Source organism: Pelodiscus sinensis, chromosome 18, assembly GCF_049634645.1.
Source record: "Pelodiscus sinensis isolate JC-2024 chromosome 18, ASM4963464v1, whole genome shotgun sequence".
Lineage (NCBI taxonomy): Eukaryota > Metazoa > Chordata > Testudines > Trionychidae > Pelodiscus > Pelodiscus sinensis.
Genome location: NC_134728.1, coordinates 26165625 through 26184424, shown reverse-complemented (window position 1 = coordinate 26184424; position 18800 = coordinate 26165625). Strand labels below are relative to the sequence as shown.

The following is an 18800-nucleotide window of genomic DNA, read 5'->3' as shown; positions in this document are numbered from 1 at the left end:
CTGCTCATCCCTACATCCACTAGAGAGCCAGGAAAAGAGCCCTTCCACTCCCTCACCTGCCAGAGCTCTAAGGGAAGGATTAACAGGGTGGAGTAGGAGTACTAAGGAGATGCTTTTATGTTGAAGATTGATGATCCACCTTGAGCTCTCATAGACATGAACATAGACTGGGTAGGGAAATGCAGTAGTGCTTTGTACAGTGACCATATGCATAACTCCTGCTCTTTCTGGCTCTGATTTCTCCTCTTACACTGAAGTTGTACACCAGTATCTGCATTGCTGTCAGTGGGATTACTACTATTCAGAGTAGAGTTGAGATCAGAAACGGGTCTCTTCTCTTCTCTTCTCTTCTCTTCTCTTCTCTTCTCTTCTCTTCTCTTCTCTTCTCTTCTCTTCTCTTCTCTTCTCTTCTCTTCTCTTCTCTTCTCTTCTCTTCTCTTCTCTTCTCTTCTCTTCTCTTCTCTTCTCTTCTCTGTTTTTCCAAAGTATCATTTGGCTGCTGCTATAGAAGTCAACGTTTTTTCTTGAAATGTCCTTATATATTTTTCTCTATCTTTTGCTGATAAAACATTATTTATACAACATTTGGCCTGACATTTTCATTGATGCCTTCACTGAAGCATTTGTTTCTAGTCCAGTGTGGCAGTGCTTTTATGTGGGTTGCTTTATTTTCATTGTGCCACATCTTTGCAGAATCTTGTGATTCATGATGGAATCTTGATTCTTCATATACCAAACTCTTTCAGTTCTTTGATATGCAAGCAATAACATGCCCATGTTTCAAAGTTTTGGAATAGTGTGGGGATCACTATAGCATTGTGAGCAGAGCTTTTCAGCTGATTATCTTGGTTGTCTATGAACATCTTCAAAAGGTTGGGAAAACCCTAATTTGCTCAGAGCACTGTTTACTAGAAAGCTGAAGGAGGCCAATAATTCCCTTATGTATCTAGATTAGCAGTTCTCAACCACTTCCATATTTTGACATAAAGATACAGGAGAACATATTTCAAGTGCCTCACTGTGTCTAGCTATAGACCGCAATCTGCACTCTAGAACAATATCTAGCAGCAAAACCATGGGTAATGTTTGTGCAAAACCACTTGCGGAAATCCATATTTCCATAAGTAATGGTCCATGAAATGGGTTCTCAATCATCTGAGGCCTATTTATGACACCCATAAATGGGTTGAGAATGCATGTCCTAGACCATTATCTGTGGCAATATTGATTTCCACAAGTGTCTTTGCACTTTACAGCTCCCTGGTGCTGTTGGAGTAATATTTCATACTATTCATGACTCTAAGGCTACGTCTACATTGTGCTCTCTTGCACAAGAACATATGCAAATGAGGCATGGTGATGCATACTTAATGAGCCACCATTTTTATGCAAGGGGCTTTTGCGCAAGAAGGAGCAGTCTACATTGCTCCTTCTTGCACAACCTCCATCCCCCTTGCACAAGAGCCATTCTGCCTGAAAGTAAGCAGCAGAATGGTTCTTGCGCAAGAGGAGTTTTTGCGAAGCCCCTTGTGCAAAATGGCAGCTCATTAAGTATGCAAATGAGTCACCGCAATATTCATCACCATGCCTCATTTGCATATGTTCTTGCTCAAGAGAGCACAATGTAGACGTAGGTTAAGTGATTTTCTAATCACTATAATTTATTTTTATTGACTTCTTTCTGTCAACAATACATAGTCAGATCTTTCAGCCATTAGTTAATTCTGATCTAAAATTATTTAGGGCAAATATTTATCTGTTCATCGGTAGCTCAAAAATAATTGAACTCTAAGAACATTACCAAATATATTCACAGTGGTTCTGTGATGGGAAAGGTTTCAGCCTAAAAGGAAGAATGTATGATTAAGTGAAAGTAGATTTATAATGGAAATACTGTTGTAACTTTAACTGTAGTGCACACCACCTTGAACAGTATAGTGTTGTCCAATTACTTCAGCTCTATGGCACAATGTATTTTATACACACTCCCAAACATACTATATTTCCTATAAGAAGGCTGACAATGAATCACCAGGAAAGTCTTGGAATCTCTGCTTCCATGTTGGAAAGCATATCATAATATATTTTAGGCGCACAATTGGACATCTAATTTCCATGCACAATTATCATGATACACATGAATCTGGTAATTGCACATGCAAATGCAACTATTATTCCAGCCATTAGTGCATATAATGACCCCATTTGGACATGAATAAGGCAAGCAATTATGTCTGCTTTTTGCATGTGCTACTGAATGCTTTAAATTGTATGAGAATCTGTCCTGGTAGTCTTTGATGTGAGATATAATGTCTATCATGGAGATTTAAAGGGTAGCATGAGCATATTTATCTGACATGTATACAGACTTTGCTTTTGCTTGTGGTCCTGGCTGTGTGAAACTTTCTTCATATGGAGGCTATAATTACCATTATATTTATATCTGTGTTTCAGAATCACTAGTATTGCTTTTATGTATGCTTGTCAGTCCTTGTGATAGCTTATTGCCTCATACCTGCTTATGCTGGATGCATCTTTTTTATCTTTATTTTCCTTTTGCTACTAATGTGTTATTGTCTTACTGCCTTCTACCACATCACCTTCCCTCTCTGTCTCAGAAATGGGTCAAACAAGTTTTGAAGACTTTATATTGGGAGGATAGTCTCCAAGCATTACCACTCCTCCAATGCTGGATTAGGAAATTTGCCCTACAGAGTATGTCTTAATTAAAAGCTTCATTCAGTCTTGGCTACACAAACACAGGAGCCCCCATGCTGGTATTTGAAATTTACAATGTATTTTCTTTTTACTCAAACATATTAAAGCAGAACAGAAGAAAGGATCAAAGGTACCATACTGCTTCTATAAACAAAAACAATATAGTTTGTTTTTCCTTGGGTCTATTTTATTCCAAACAAGTCTCGTAGGTACATTAGGCTCCGATTTCATTATATTGACAAATCACCAGCTGGCAACAAAATCACATATGTTTGAGTAAGTAAAATAGATTAGAAGTTGAAGGAGAGATTGGCAGATGATTCAAGCAATTGTATTGACTACTGTACATTAGAGTATCTATCTAGCTGTCTGTGGATTTATATCATGCTTTCATCACTGAGGTATCTGATCAAGATGGGCCAAAATCACCATGTTGGGATCCACATTTGGATCTGAACTATCAGAGATGTTTGAATCTAGGCTGTAGACTAAGGCCTATCTCCAATACCAAGGACATTAATTATCTTGCAGTGGTCTATATGGTCTGATGAGGACTGTATCCGCTATAACAATAATCCACAAATCCCCCTCAACTGGCACACTGATTTGTGGTTTTGCTGCTTTTCAGTGAATTCACAGGAAAAGGTAATTCCCTGGATGCACAGCCAAAAACATTCGTTTTTTATTTATTTATCGAGGGATGAATAATTCACTCCGAGTTACTCAAACATAGGTGTAACTGCTATGATGACTGATATTATGAGGCATATTTTCTCTCTATTCCCCGTATGCTCTTTGAGGGCCAAATCCTGGTTCCTTTGAAGGCAATGCGGATTTGCAATGGACTTCAAGGCTCTTGCCTTGTCTTTTTAGTGTATTCTGAACCCGGTTGGTAATAAAGCCTCAGAATTCATTGCTTTCTTTTAAAGGTTAATATACCTTTCTTTCTCCCTCCATTTTAGACTGAAACTGCAATAATGGTACAGAACCTTTCTTGGGAAACCATGATCAGATGGAATCTCCTTAAATTAGCAACTCCTCCAGGACCCCTGGTAATCCCAGAAAATGTCCAATCACTCAGTCATTATTAAATTAAAAAACACATGACAAATGAACATCTATGTTTTCTTGGGGTTTGTAAGTGTACCATAAAGTCAAGGCTCAATCACCATCTTTATTAGATGAGTAATGGGTAAAGATTTCCCCAGGGCTCCACTTGAATTTCAAAGAGAATTGACTTTGGCCATGCTCATGCCCCCTTTGTGGTCACTCTACAAGCATCTAAGTGATCAAGTTTCACTCGCTCAGATCCTTCTGGAAAGGACATTTTGATCTCACAATCTTGACTTAGTCACAGCTTTCTAATATGGCAGGAAATGCCATTTGACACAATGGAGAGCTAAGATCCCCTAAATCTCTTACCAGTGTCCTGGCCCAGAAACAAACCTGAATTAGATAAGGCTATGCCTTGTCTGTGTGCAAACAGGGATAGGCCTGCATGTGAAATTGCGTCAGTTGCCATCCCCCTCCCTCCTCCCTGATGACTCCTAGAACAGCTTCATTAATGGAGGATTTGCTGGCAAGGATGCCAGGAACAAAATATTTGATGATCAAGCAAGGAAAGGGTTTTCTACAACCCTTCTTGTCTTCAGCTTTTCCCTAAACGGCTCTTTTTTTATGAGACTGAAATAATAAATGATTTCTTCAGAATCTTTCTCACTCTTTCTGTTTGGTCTGGGGACAGTTACCCCCGCCTTAGTCCTTAAAAGATCACCCACACTTTTTGGGGAGTAGCAATGACATGAAGTGGTTCAGTTACCATTTGTGTCCACCTGGTCTGATTAGATGATGTTTCCCCAGGACACAGGAAGTATACACAATAATTTTTGGCCTGTTCATAATCATCTGCATGGGAAGATAAACAGGGAGTTAACAAGGGTCAGGTTTATGACAGAGAAGGAAGACTGCTAATGACCATTATCTATGCCACAGGTTTAACTTCATTACTTTTGCATTAAATTCTTAATGCCCAAAGCAATAAGCAAACTGAGTCTGGCTGAACTATAGTAACCTAATCTTCTTTCAGAAAAAAAAAAAGTGGGGAGAGCAGAGTCATTTCAGATTGGCTTTATGTTGTCTTGCTCTTCCTCACCTCCTCCATACCTGTATTAGCATTTAACTTGATGTCACATTGTCATGTTACCTCTCTTGTATTGCAGTGGCTAACTTACAGCCTTTGTTTGTTTTGATTAAGGTCAAACGTGTAGTAATCAAAATTGGCTGGCTGTCCGTGGCTTTATTTAATATAGAGCTTCTTCGAATCAGGGCAGGGTTTTCATATCTTAGGGTATCTCTACACAGCAAAGTTATTTTGAAATAACAGCCCTTATTTCGAAATAACTTCCCTAGTGTCTACACAGCCAAACTGCTATTTCGAAATAAATTTGAAATAGTGGAGCACTTATTTTGAATTGGGTAAACCTCATTCTACAAGGAATAATGCCAAATTCGAAATAGATATTTTGAAATAAGTGCTGTGTAGACACTTAGGGTATGTCTACACTACCCCACTAGTTCAAACTAGCGGGGTAATATATGCATACCGAACGTGCAAATGAAGCCTGGGATTTGAATTTCCCGGGCTTCATTTGCATAAGCGGGGAGCCGCCATTTTTAAATCCCTGCTGGTTCGAACCCCGTGCAGTGCGGCTACACGGGGCTCGAACTAGGTAGATTGGACTAGGTTCCTATTCCGAACTACCGGTACACCTCGTGCCATGCTACACGGGGTTCGAACCAGCGGGGATTTAAAAATGGCGGCTCCCCGCTTATGCAAATGAAGCCTGGGAAATTCAAATCCCAGGCTTCATTTGCATGTTCGGTATGCATACATTACCCCGCTAGTTCGAACTAGCGGGGTAGTGTAGACATACCCTTATTTCAAAATAGGGGGCCTCCAGCCTTCCCAAGGTGCCCTGGTGGCCACTCCAGCCTCAACTAAGAACACTCCTCTCCCTCCCCCTTAAAGGGGCAGACTCTGGCCACAGTGCCTGTGCCAGCTCCAAGCCTGCCAGCCCAGAGCCAGCAGTCACTGCCCTGACCCAGTGGCCCCAAAACATGAGCCAGCAAGCCACTGGCAGCCAGCCCTCCACCACTCCCAGGAGCAGTCTGCCAGCTCCCAGGAGCCAGAGAAGGCGGGCGCCTTCCTGGTCCAGGGTGGAGATTGTGGACCTTATTCAGGTTTGGTGGGGGGATGCCCCCAATGTCCATGATCTCCACAATAGATGGAGGAATGTGGCCATCTATGGCAGGATTGCTGCCAGCCTGGCCACCAAAGGCCACATTCAAACCCAGGAGCAGGTTTGCATGAAAATCAAGTTGGTCCGGCGAGACCCCCAACCCTGAGCCCTGAGCTTCCCTTCCCCCTTCTTCCCCTTGCTTCCCCCTTCCAGCTCCTTCCTCCCAGGTTTCCCCCTCCCCTCTTCCACCCTCTCTTCTCCCCTCTCCCTCCTCCTTTCTCCAGTCTCACCAGAGTTTCATTCCCTCCCCCCCAGTTTTGTTAAATAAAGAGAGTTTGTGTTATTGAATATACATGTATTTTATTTGACATCAGAAAGGGGGGTTAGGGAGGGGTAAGTGGAAGGACATGAAGGAGGAATGAGGCACAGGTCCCCAGTGTGGCAGACCAGGGAAGCTCTTAGTGCTCCTCAGGTTGGAAGCTCTCCCACAGGGCCTCCTGTATACTGCAAGCCCCCTGATGGACCTCCTGGATGGCAGCCTGCAGAAAGTGCAGCCAGGCTCACAGCAACGTGTCCAAGAGAAGCACCAGAGTGCCCAGGGGTAGCTCTGGCTCCATGTTACAGAGTGCTGTGGTGCCCCGAGAGAGGGCAACCAGAGCATGCAGAGACAAAATGTTTTGCTGTCCCTCATTGAGGTAGATAAGCAAGCAGGGAAAACTGAGAACTGCCTGTCCGGGGTGGCCCCTTTAAGCATAGACCTCAGGCAGCAGCCCCACACTGTAAGTCCTGACCTTATGCCCTGCTGGAACTGGTTCCGGTCAGCCTTAAATGCGATTCAGACTCCACTCAATGTGGACGCACTATTTCGAAATAGCAAAATGCTATTTCAAAATGCATTTTGTGTGTAGACACGTTATTTAGAAATAAGCTATTTCAAAATAAGCTATTTTGAAATAACGCTGTAGTGTAGACCTACCCTCACTTACTAAAGATAAGGGTTTGTCATCGGGGAACATCCAGGTCTGAAATTGGGTGTGTCTACATAGCAAAGTTATTTCAGAATAATGTCTGTTATTCCGAAATAACTATGCGAGCGTCTACACAGCAATTCCATTATTTTGAAATAATTTTAAAATAACAGATGACTTATTCCAACTTCTGTAAACCTCATTCTATGGAGAATAATGCCTCTTCCAAAATAGCTATTTCAGAATAGGGGCTGTGTAGATGCTCTACTTCTGCTATTTCGCAATATCCCTGCACCAGGGCCATTCTAAGTTATTCCTCCTGGGGCTCTAAATCGAGATTGCAAGTCTACATTAGGGAAGCCCTCCTCAGACTAATTTTGAGGCTTCCCTGCAGTGTAGATGTGCTATTTCGAAATAAGCTATTTCAGAATAACTATTCTGGAATAGTTTATTCCAAAATAACTGTGCAGTGTAGACATAGCAGAGAATCCCAAATCAGCCCCAAACATTTTGAATATCAGACTCTGTAAACAGGATGAGAGGGGAATTCAAACCCCTAAATTTGTGTTTCACCCTACAATTGTGGCCCCAATGAATCAGATTCTGAACTAAAAGGAACATATTTTCCAGTTTCTATTTGGATTTGGTCAAACTCTTGCATGAACAGTTTAAAAATTCTCAGGGCCAATAGATCTATCTAATCCTGACTGTAGGCCTGATTAAGCCTTGATTTCAACATCTCCTTAGAATCATACAACAGTAGAGGAACAAAAAACAGGACTATCTAGCACTTTAAAGACTAACAAGATGGTTTATTAGGTGATGAGCTAAACCATCTTGTTAGTCTTTAAAGTACTACATAGTCCTGTTTTTTGTTTCAGCTACACCAGACTAACATGGCTACATTTCTATCACAACAGTAGAGGTGGAAGAGACCTCAGAAGGCCATCAAGTCCAGCCCCCTGTCCAAGGCAGGACCAATCCCAATTAAATCAAACCAGCCAGGGCTTTGTCAAACCGAGACTTAAACACCGCTAGGGATAGAGTCTCCACTACTTCCCTAGGTAACCCATTCCAGTGCTTCACCACCCTCCTAGCGAAATAGTTTTTCCTAATATTCAACCTGGACCTCTCCCATCACAACTTGAGACCATTGGTCCTTGTTCTGCCATCCATCACTACTGTGAACAGCCTTTTCCAGCCTCTTTGGAACCTCCCTTCAGGAAGCTGAAGGCTGCTATCAAATCCCCACTCACTCTTCTGTTCTGCAGACTAAATAGATCCTACTCCCTCAGCCTCTCCTCGTAGGTCATATGCTCCATCCCCCTAATCATTTTGGTCACCCTCCGCTGGACCCTCTCCAATGCATCCACATCCTTCCTGTAATTGGGGGCCCAGAAATGAACACAATACTCCAGATGTGGCCTCACCAGGGCCAAATAAAGAGGAATAATCACATCTCTGGATCTACTGGCAATGCTTCTCTTAATGCAACCTAATATGTCATTAGCCTTCTTGGCTACAAGGGCACACTGTTGACTCATATCCAGTTTTTCATCCACTGTAATCCCCATGTCCTTTTCTGCAGAACTGCTACTTAGCCCATCTGAAGGCAAAGGAATGTGGTTAATGGCTATGGCCCAAATTAGTCCCACTTTATCTGCAAACAGTCCTAATCTAGTGAGAAATGAAATGACACCAGAATATAATTAAATGTAATAAATAATTCAGAACATCTGGGTTCAAAATGTCTGGGGTTTTTTAAGCCTCCAACTGTGTCACCAAGAAAATAATAAAGTAGCCTCTGCCGATGTGTGACTCCGGGATATTTTTATTCTGCAGGTGTGATTACAGAAAGAGCCATCCGGGCAGCAGAGGGAGCACAAGCTACAGAGTCTAACACATGTTGTCCCCAGAGCTGAGAACCCCATAAACAGTGACACAAACAGCCCCTTTCTTTGCTGGCTTGACCTCCCACATAAATAAACAGAGAGACTAAAAGTTTACTGGTTATAGGGGTAACACTACCAAATAGGAGAAGAAACATTATTTTACTGCTTCCAGGATGTCAAGATGATGCCAGGCTATCATGGTGATCACTGTCTTAGATAGAGGTAGATAAAATGTTATAAGGAAAGAGGAGGTAAGCAATGAAAGTGAAAACCCTGAAAAGGGAAAAGAAGCTTCTGACCAATTCAGTGAAAGATATTAGTATAATCCCATACTATATGGTAACTAGCTTCAGACGAGAATCCAGCACTTTGAGTAACAAGTAGAGTTAAATTGTGGCTGGATGCCTTCCTGAAGGTTTCATCACATGGCGTATCTTAGATTCATCTTTAATTCCTGGAGATTCCAGGACAATTCTGGAGGGTTAACAACCCTGTAAGTTCCCAAGGGTGAGTATTTCTTTTATGGCCTGTTTTCTAATGGATTCTTGGGGGTTTGGTTCTCTTGGTTTCTTCTTCAGTATCATTTCCCCACTGAACAGACTCTGGGCATGTCTACACAGCAGCATTATTTCGGACGAGACCAGCACCATCTCTGTGCCCTCAAGGCAGGACGTCATGCTTGCCCTGGAGCTGGTACCCATGCCCTGGCTGTCTCCCAGGCATCATCAGAAGCCAGGAAAGGCCCCTCAAGTGAGTGCCACTTCTGTCCCTAGGCACACACATGGATGGAGGTGATGGGGAGACTCCTCGCTGTGCTTTCTCAACCTGGGGATCACACAGCAGCCTGTGCACGTGGGTGCACAAGGAGTGCCAGTCTGGGGCACAGCCCCAGGAGGCTGCAACAGAGGACCCTTGTGCAATTGCTCACAGGGCTTGGAGGGCCATACTCCTGACACCAGAGTGGAATACCCTCCCACCACAAGCCACTGCTAGAAGGAGGCTGGGGACATGGAAACACACACACACACACACACTCAGCAGTGCCGCACCAGTTCCCAAGGACAGCACCCGATCCCATGGACAGTGCAATGAGGCACAAGAGTGTCTGCCACTCTCACACATCTCCCCTCAACATCCTGCCCCCCTCTCCTCCAGCGCGCAGGGATACACATTCTCTCCCTGTGGGACACTGACACTGCCAAACCCAGTTTGTGTGTGGCATGGAGGATATCCCAGCTGCCTCTTACCCCCTTCTCCCCCCCGCAGGCTCCCGGTCTGGCCAGCACCTTCCCATGCCTGTGTGTCCCCTGGACATTGGGGGTAATGAGACCCCTGTAGGAAAGGGCCCACTGTCTAGGTCACAGATGGCCTTGCTCCAAGCACATCGCCTTTGTCTGAACTGAGAACTGTTGGTGTCAGCTCACAGATGAGGGCCATTCTTCAGGCACAGTGTCTCCAGGAATGACTGGTCCTCTCATTATTTTGCACAGCTTGACCAGCTGCGAGAGGGGTTCAGTCAACACCTCCCCCGGCTGCTGTCCGACCCCGCATGAGCCGCCGTCGCAGGAGACCACACGAGGACCTCTGGAGGGAGCATATAGCTGCCCTGCAAGCACTGCAGCTCTGCATGGAGCAGCAGGACCACAGAACAGAGGAGGACTGGTAGCTGCACCGTGAGACCTGGCGGGAGATGAGGGAGCAGGGTTGGATCATCTGCGCTGCTCTACAGTCAGTGATCACCACCATGGTGCCCACTCCTGCCGCTGCTCCCGCGCCAGCTCCTTCCCCAGATCCTGCCCCTCCTGCTTCTCCTCCTAGTCCTCCGCCCTCCTCCCCCTCCTCCTGTAACTGCCGAGGACCCTGCACAGGAGACGGTGGGACCACCAGAGCCAGGTGCCACTCCCAGCCCCTGCACTGAACCTCTCCTCCCCATCCTCTCTCTTCCAGGTTCTCACCCTGCCTTCTTCCCCTTCTGACTCCTTCCTCCCGCCTCTAAGGTTCTTTCCCCAGCCCCTCCCCAGTTACATTTACCTCAGTTAAAAACAAAGTGTTTATTTTTTTAAAACAAATGGTGTACTTTATTGTCTCTGCAGGGAAGGGGAGAAGGGAGGGTGGGAGAAGACAGGCAAAGAGGGGCAAGGCACTAGCCCCTTGTGTGGAGGCCCAGGAGAGAGTGTCATTGGGGCCCTTGTGAGAAACTCTCCCCCAGGCCTCCCAGATATGCACGGGCCCCTGGTGGGCCTGCCGGATGGCAGCCATGAACTGCAGCTCCAAGGCCTTTCTGATCTGGTCTGCTTCTGCCCTCTACCCTGGGAGAAAAGTCTCCACCGTGCTTTCACAAATATTGTGAAGGACACAACACGCCACCACCACTTGGGGGATGTTCCGCTCCCCAACATCCAGGCAGCTGAGAAGGCAACAGAACCTCCCCTTTAAATGCCTGCAGGTGCCCTCTAAAACAATGCGGGCCCTGCTGAGCCTGGCATTGAAGCATCCCTTGCTGTGGTCCAGATGTCCAATGTAGTGCTTCATGAGCCACAATTCAGATACGGTCAGGGAAAAAAGTGCTGGCGTGTAGCACCCTGGAAGAGGCTGGAGTTGTGGAAGACATGTGCATTGTGCGCCTTCCCTGACCACATGATGTACATGTCCATGAATGGCCCATGGTGATCCGTGACTGTCTGCAGGACCATTGAAAAGTACTCTTTCTGGTTATTCAGTTGCCCGGTGATCAGGACTTGGGATGGGTATGTGAGTGCTTTCAATAGCCCCTCCCAGGGTGGCAAAGCCCGCGATAATGGGGTCCACATCTCCCAGGTGTATGACCCTGCACAGCAGGATGGTGTTGATGGCCCACATCACCTGTACAAAAAGACAAACAAACAAACAGAAAATCTCAGGGGTTCCAAGACCTTCAAGAGATCCATGAACTCCTCCTCCTCCCCCTCACACACCAGTAGCAACCCCCTACTTATCCCATCCCCTGTCAGGGCTTTGTGAAGGCGGGACTGAAAAAATTCCCAGGAAGGAGGCTTCCATCACCACCTTTTCCCTAGGAAACCCCATTCCAAAAGTTTACTTCCCTCCTGGGACAATAGCCTGAGAATGCCATGACCCAACAGACCCGACGGTCAATCTCCCCACTCCGAACTGGTTCCTGACAGATTGGTAGCTGTCCAGAGTGGCGAGCTTCCAGACAGTGATAGCTACCCACTTCTGGAGGGGGATACTGGGTCACATGTAGCTGTCCCATCTCCTGTGGACAGAGATTAGCCACTTGCACAGCGACAGAAAGGTGTCCTTCTGCATGCGGAAATTCTGGAGTCACTGCTAGTCGTCCCACTGCTCCACAAAAATCTGGTCCCACCCATTGGAGCTGGTATTTGTCACCAGAAGTGGCAGTGCATGGTGCACAGAGAAGGGTGGGTGGGGTCATACTACATGAGCAGCACCCACAGAGAGAAAAGGAAGTGCCCCGCAGTGAGCTGGGGGTTGTGTTTCTGCAGCACTTGGAAGGCATCCCAGAGATAGAGCTGCAGAAGCTACAGCACAACCTGTAAGAACTGTCGACTGATGGGAGGCAGGTCCAACTCCATGGCTAGAAAGCTGAGGTGTCCACAAGGGCACCACAATAGGCAGAGAAAAAGCTTTGCTGTCCCTCAAGGAGGTAGGCAAAGGAGAAGAACCTGAGATGGGGGGTCCCTTTAAGCTCGAGCCTCAAATAGCCTCAGGCAGCAGCTCCAGGAAGTGACTGCAACCTGATTCCCTGCCTGAAGTGGTTCTGGGTGGCCTTAAATGCGATTGAGCATCTAACGAGTGTGGACACTCTATTTCGACATAGCTCAGCACTATTTCGATTGGCTGTTTTGGAGTATTTCTTCCTGAATAGCTCATTCCAAAATAAGTGTGCAATATAGACGTGCCCTCTGTGATCAGCCCAATTCTGAGCTGAAGAAGAGAGCTGATATGGCAATGATTGTCGGTGAAAGTGCAGTCGGAATCTGTTCCACGAGTGTCAGAATAAGACTCATTATATAACTCTAAAAGATGTTGTCAACCTTTTTAACAAGACATGCTATCTCCCTGCTGATCTGTCTGCCTTCTCACCGCTTGGTGTGACCCTCAGACTGCCCCTTCCACCTGTATTAGCCTCCTATTGTCCTGTTTCACTGTTGGCTGCTAACCTCTCATGCTCTGTCTCCCAAAGGAGAAGCTATTTCCATAACATGAGGTAGCCATTTGTGCAGTTCAGGAAATGCTGTTTCAAACTGCTGTGCATGGCACACACATGAAGGTGGGACCACTCCTGGCTGTAAGGAGAGTCAGCCAATTAAAAGGTCTTTTATTGCATTTTTGGTATTTGCCCGAAAGGGATAAGAGAAAGCTTGGGAATGTGGCCATTATAGTTCCTGCCTGTTTTTGTTAACTTGGGAAGAGCTGAAATCCATAAACCCTTATCACAAGATGAGCTCAGTATCTCAAAGAAAGTGTGGGACAAGCAACCTCACTGGGAAAGGAAAGCCATCTCATCTCTGCATTGGGTCCTCTAAGGCCTATTGGCCATTCAAAATCAAACTCCTCCAACTGCTGCATTTTAATTTAGTCTTGAGCACGCAGTCACTTTCTCCAAGCTCTTTCATGTCCTGGAGAGGTTCTTGCCTGTGTATGCCTCTGATTTGGGCCCCATAATGGTGTCATAAATAGTCCAGGTACAACCTAAGTGCCATGTCTGCTGAACTATGCTGAAACCTTGCAACAGAAGTTTGTGTCATCCCTAAGATCCTGTTCCAACACCCATTGCTCCCACTGACTTCTTTGGAGTTGGCTGGGGTTCCAAACCAAAGGGCTGGGTTTATGAATAAAGCTAAAGTGTGTGTGTGCACGCACACGTGTGCAAACAGCCTGATAGCTAGCATATTCCCTTGGGGATATTGGCTATCATGGGGTTAGTGTCTCTCTCAACATTTTTTTGTCAAAAATGTCCTGACCAACTGTATTTAAGACCTGGTAGCTAGGCTGCTATAGGGGCTCAGAGTGGACCTGAGTGTTTCTAGTCATGCTGACCAATATTGGATGGGTTTTTGTCTATGAAAACTTACGCCCAAATTAATCTGTGGTTCTTTAAGGTGCCAAAGGACCTTTGTTGTGTTTTTTTCTAGTCATGCTGTAGCAATATTGGATCAGAACACTGAAAAGTCAATGAACTCCAGTGCAGTGAATGATGGTTGATGTGACAGCCTGCAAACTCAAATTTTGTTCAGATCAAGTATGTTATTATAACAGATGTTTAGTAGAGATCCTCTGAAGCAGCACCTACTGGAGCCCTGTGGACAGATGCTGTTTACCCTGCCACTCCATCTGTCACTTAAAAAATAATCACTGAGTCTTTAAGTAGTACACCCCACAAGACTGACGTGAAGATGTGTCTTAGGAAGTTAAAATTAAAGGTCAAGATAAGGGCGAGACGGGCAATAAGCAGTGGTTATCACAACAGGTTCATCACATTTTTCAGTAAAGTGTGTGTGTGTGTGTACACAAAAAGAATCATACATGGATGCTTATATTGCTCTCTGGAAAACACCCTTGTGCTAATGATAAAACTTCCAATGGCTCTTCATAGTTCTTGTGTAAGGCCGGCAAACCCTGGTCATCTGTGAACAGAATTGAACCTGGAATCTCTGGAGTTTAGTGCATGAGCCTCTTCCGCATGAGCTAAAAGCCAATTGGCTAAGGCTGTAGAGCAGATTCATTATTGTCTCTGTAGGTGGCCTCAGTGCTGCGAGGTGGGACAGTGCACCACACCCAGAAGGTGCGTGGGTTACACTTTCATTCAAAACTTTCCTTGGCTATGTTTACACTGCCTCTTTTTTGCAGAAGAGGCAATGCAAATGAAGCACTCATTAGCAACTTCTCACGCTTCATTTGCATATTCTCTTCCGATGCTTTTGGTGCAAGATGGTTTTGCGCAAAAACAAGCAGTGTAGATGGGTCCATTTTGCACAAAAAAGCCCTTTTGCACAAGATCCTTATGCCTCAAAAAAGGAGGTATACAGATCTTGCACAAAACAGGATTTTTGTGCAAAACAGGCCTGTCTGTATTGCTTGTTTTTGTGCAAAAACCTCTTGCTAAAAAGCATCGGAAGAGAAAGTGCAAATGAAGTGCGAGAAGTTGCTAATGAGCGCTTCTTTTGCATTGCCTCTTCTGAAAAAAAGAGGCAGTGTAGACATAGCCAAGAGTTCGAGTAAGACATTGCTTAAATGCTGATTTAGGTGTTGCAGCAGTCAACAGAAGATGGTGTTTTTTGGCAGTACGGAGGTAAGGGGCTAAAATGGGACATAGAGCATTTCCCTCAGCAGCTACAATCAATTGCATGTTGGCAGTGAATGAATGTTGTTACTTTCCAATTGCTCCTCAATGGCCTGTGTGAGATGAGCTGGTGTCTCTGTCTGGTTGCAAAGACCTTGCCCCCTCTGACGGGGAAACACTGCTGGGGCCTATTGTGTCTGAAGCTAGTTGTGACTAACAATGTTTTCCTGACAAGCATACACAAGAATTTTTCACTTTCCCTCATCCCCTGAAACCCGTGTTATAAACCCTTGCTAAGCTGTGGCCACTCTAACTCCATCAGTGCCTGAAAAGTTAGGAGTCCTGTCAGATTTGAGAAGCTGGATATGAGTCAACAGTGTGCCCATGTAGCCAAGAAGGCTAATGGCATATTAGGCTGCATTAGGAGTAGTGTTGCCAGAAGATCCAGAGATGTGATTATTCCCCTTTATTTGGCTCTTGTGAGGCCACATCTGTAGTATTGTGTCCAGTTCTGGGCCCCCCACTACAAAAAGGATGTGGACTCATTGGAGAGGGTCCAGTGGATGGCAACCAAAATGATTAGGGGGCTGGAGCATATGACCTACGAGGAGAGGCTGAGGGATTCAGGTTTGTTTAGTCTGCAGAAGAGAAGAGCGAGGGATTTGATAGCAGCCTTCAACTTCCTGAAGAGAGGTTCCAAAGAGGCTGGAGAAAGGCTGTTCTCAGTAGTGACAGATGTCAGAACAAGGAGCAATGGTCTCAAGTTACAGTGGGAGAGGTCTAGGTTGGATATTAGGAATAACTATTTCACTAGGAGGGTGGTAAAGCACTGGTATGGGTTACCTAGGGAGGTGGTAGACTCTCCATTCCGAGAGGTTTTTAAGTCTTGACTTGACAAAGCCCTGGCTGGGTTGATTTAGTTGGGATTGGTCCTGCCTTGGACAAGGGGCTAGACTAAATGAGCTTCTGAGGTCTCTTCCAGCTCTATGATTCTATGATAAGTAACTATAGCAGTAAAGTCACTGACATATAATATCAGGTGTCTTCCCATTGGAGAAATGGGGACCTTTTATTGTCTTCATTATAGGACAAGGGTAAAACATTGCCTCTCCTTGATTCATATGTAAATTATGACTGGAAGGAACCTTATAACATCATCAAGTCCCGTGTCCTGAACTCATGGGAACATGAAGCTCCATCTCAACTCTCCCTGACAGGTGTATTTCTGGAGACTACTGAATTTTAAAATGTGATTTGTCTCTTTTCCTTTAGTAAAATTCAGACATCAGTTGTACCATCAAGGTAACTTGTGTTTTCAATCCGTTGCTTTCTGTGTGCGTTGTAGAGTATGAGGCTATAGTATCTCTTGGAGGCTTTCGAAAGCTTTACTAAAAAAGAGGGGCTCTATGGAGCAGGTCACTGCCTAGCTCTGGTTGCTACCTCATCCTCTAGTCTCCACCATATCAGGCTGATGAGAAGGGAAAGGGAAAAGGAAGCTAGACAAGGGATGTGATCACCTTCACTTCTTTCGTGTCTTCTCAAGCACAGAATGGCCAATTCATGACTTGCTTAAGGTCACAGAAGCTAACTCTGCAAAATCCAGGGGTTGAACCCAGGAATCCTAGGCTGTGTCTACACTGGCATGAATTTCCGGAAATGCTTAAAACGGAATACTATTCCGTTTTCAGTTTTTCTGGAAAAGGAGCGTCTACATTGGTAGGCTGCTTTTCCGGAAAAGCCCTTTTTCCGGAAAAGCGTCTGTTGCCAATGTAGACGCGCTTTTCCGGAAAAGAGCCCTGATCGCCATTTTCGCGATCGGGGCTTTTTTCCGGAAAAGACTACTGGGCTGTCTACACTGGCCCTTTTCCGGAACAGTGTTCCGGAATAAGGACTTATGCCCGAGCGGGAGCAGAATAGTTTTTCTGGAATAGCGGCTGATTTTGTACAGTAGAGCATCGTTGCTTTTCCGGAAATTCAAGGGCCAGTGTAGACAGCTTGCAGCTTATTCCGGAAAAGCGGCTGATGTTCCGGAATAAGTGGCCCAGTGTAGACACAGCCCTAATGTACAGCTTTACCTACTAGACCACCTTCCTGCCAGGTAACTATATTGTAGTAGCTAAACACTTCATGTTGCATACCCCAGAGTGCCTGTCAACTCATCCTAAGAAAAGGTTACTGTGAAATAGCCTCTTTGCAAGATCCATAGCACATCATATCTTGTCTCTGTGGATCAACAGTGCCTTCAATCCACATAGCTAGCTCCCACTGATTTTACTGGGGAGATTCTGGGGACCCATCGAGGCCCCTACATGCCTTCACAGGCCAAGGGTCTGAGTCTGCTCTCACCTGTACCATGTAAATCAGGAGTAACTCCACTTAAAACAAGTGAGGTAAAACCAGTGCAGTGTTGAGCTGATAGCTTTATATTTTTGGCCAAAACATGCATTTATTCCAATATATCTGCAAATAGCAAGTGAGCTTCATTCTATTCAGCCTTATTATCCCATCAGCCAAACACAGAAGCCAAGTTCTGATTCCAGATTATTTACTGTTGTGGCTGGTATCTAAAGCAGCAGGAAAACAGTTTGATCTGTTGGTCCTGGATTGCACTCCAGTTCAGTGCTGCCAGCAATGCACCACTTATTTTGACTTGCAAACCCAATCAAGTGATGGAAAGGAAGTAGTGTGGCCCAGAACTGCCATTTAGCTCACATCCCCGGTGTGTTTAACAGACATCTGATTTACTTTGGATTTCTTTAGTCTCTCCTTGACATTCCGATTGGTTTTCTGACTATTTCTTCTCCTTTGGGTTTTTGTCTCTCTGCTTTTTCAGCTTTTCATTTCCCACTTTTGACTGATTTTTAAAATCCATATTGGAGACACTTGTTGCCCTGTTCTCAGATCTGCCTTGAGCCTCTGCCAGGTGCTGCTGCCAATGGATAAAAAATGACTGAGTCACCCTTCTTTAAGCCTGCTGTGAGCTTTGGGTTTACTTGTGAGGTGGCAAAGCCAAGGCCATCATGAACGAATCAAGCAACCACAACAAAGGCCCCAAACACAGACCCTGGAACTTAACCTCAAAGCATACACTGGAGCCCAATGAGGTGACAGCCAACAGAGTGCATTCCAATGAGCCTCAAAGCATTACTACATCTCCGTCCTTGATTAACCACATCAGAGGCAAACACCTCACAGCACCGGATTGGGGGTGGGAAGGAGGTAGCAATGACCAAATGACCCCTCTACTACCTCCTGGAATGAGGTTTTCAGAGCAGAGATCCAGAGAGCAGCAGATAGAAATGAAAACAGGATTACTGACTTGTGCAAGCTGGAGTCAAACAAAGGTGCTGTGAATACAAGGGGGAAAAGGGGCAGAAGACCTAGCTTGTAAAAACAGCACCACTTCCAAAGTGGACTCAGTGGTGTTTGGAACTATAAGAGAAAGAGCAAAGTTCCATAAAAGTGTTTATGCAGGACAGGCTATTTAAAAGGCTAACTCTTTTCTCACACAGCTCTCTGTGTAGGTCTTTTGTGGACCATCTGATACCTTCAGTCCATGAGCAGTACTCCCAGAGGGTATGTCTACACTGCCACCCTAGTTCGAACTAGGGTGGCTAGTGTAGACATACCCACTGACATTTAAGGTAGAGATGAAGACACCATGAGATTCCCTAGG

General features: G+C 45.2%; 1 long non-coding RNA gene across 1 annotated transcript in view; it reads right to left on the bottom strand.

Annotated features, from left to right (window-relative positions):
* Positions 1 to 10899: 10899 nt before the first annotated feature.
* Positions 10900 to 18800, bottom strand: part of LOC142818794 (uncharacterized) — a 108450-nt gene continuing 100549 nt past the window's right edge. Inside the window, exon 3 of the long non-coding RNA XR_012896446.1 lies at positions 10900 to 11679. This is a non-coding gene — a long non-coding RNA (uncharacterized LOC142818794). The remainder of the gene's footprint in view (positions 11680 to 18800) is intronic.